The sequence below is a fragment of the Octodon degus genome, unplaced genomic scaffold (assembly GCF_000260255.1).
Source record: "Octodon degus isolate 3935 unplaced genomic scaffold, OctDeg1.0 scaffold00027, whole genome shotgun sequence".
NCBI lineage: Eukaryota > Metazoa > Chordata > Mammalia > Rodentia > Octodontidae > Octodon > Octodon degus.
Window position 1 is genome coordinate 12,701,696 of NW_004524603.1, and position 1,598 is coordinate 12,703,293.

The following is a 1,598-nucleotide window of genomic DNA, read 5'->3' on the forward strand; positions in this document are numbered from 1 at the left end:
TCAGAAAATTACAATACTCTGAAAAAGAGATCGTAGAGGATTTCAGAAAGTGGAAAGATATTCCCTGCTTCTGGATAGGAATAGCCAACATCGTAAAGATGGACATACTCCCAAAATTATTGTACAGTTTTAATGCAATCCCTATCAAACTACCACCAACATACCTAACAGAGCTAGGGAAATCATTCCTAAAATTTATTTGGAACCAGACAAGACCTAGAATAGCAAAGGCCATCCTGGGCAACAAAGAGAAGACAGGAGGCATTACAATTCCTGACTTGAAATTGTACTACAAAGCTACTGTGATGTAATCATCGTGGTATTGGCAACTAAATATACCTGAGGATCAATGGAATAGATTAGAAGATGCAGAGCCCTCCATGAACACACACAGCCACCTTATCTTCGAGAAATGGGCAAAACGTGCTTACTTGAAGAAAGATACCTTCTTGAACAAATGGTGCTGAAATAACTAGCTCTCTACATGCTGAAAACTGAAACTTGACCAAGGTCTCTCACCATGCACTAAACTAACGTCAAAATGGATTAAAAATTGAAATATTAAAACAGAAATATTAAATCTCTTAGAAGAGAAAGAAGGAGGAACTCTTGAAGACACAGAGGAAGTCAAAGAGTTCATGAAGAAAAATTAAATTGCAGGGTTAACACTTGAAGGAATTGACAACTGGGTCAACTCTTATTGAGAAGTTTTTGAGGATCAAAAGAAATTACCAACAAAGTGAAAAGACAACCCACAAATTTTGAAAAATTCTTAACTAATAAGCCCTCAGACAAAGGTCTGCTCTCTAGAATTTAGAGAGAACTGAAGTACATTAGGGCCCTAAATTTAAAGATCCACTCCAGAAATGGGCATCCGAGATAAATACACACTTCTCAGAGATGAAATTAAAGAAGCGAATAAATATATGAAAAACATGCTCCACATAACTAGCCACCTGTGAAATGTAAATTTTTAATTTTTTTATATTTTATTTTTTTCCCATAATTTTATTGAGAAAAAAATAGCAATGAGACAGTTTCAAATCAAATTGGTAGGATAGTTTCAATAACTAACACATTGCATACATTCTTCCTAGTGGTTAATTGCTGTACAAGATGCGGACATTATATCCTATTTACAAACACTATTAGAACATATCCCTTTATTCATTAAGAGAATGTAACTATATATCTATCCTAACTATTTTGAATACACAGATACAAAATGGACATTCATTTGAATCCCCTTTTTTGTTTAGTTCCATTATTTCAATATTATAGGTGTGTTAACTCAGCAAAATATTCTAAAAGAGTCCAGTAGTCCATAATAGTATTGGGTCTTCCGCTTCACTGGCAATGTCAGATATTGTTAACCTGAGTCCTGTACAGCTCAACATAACAGCATGATTTTACTTCTTATACTTCGTTTTTATACTTTTCTGCTGGATGATTAAGACCAAGGTAAAACAGGACCTATACAACAAGAGTTGTAGCTTTTGGGTCTGATAAGGTCAGTGAAATCCCCTCATGATTTATACTGAAATCCTGTACTTCAGATTGTAGATCCTTTGTCAGTGTCAGCCATGTGGATGAGTCAT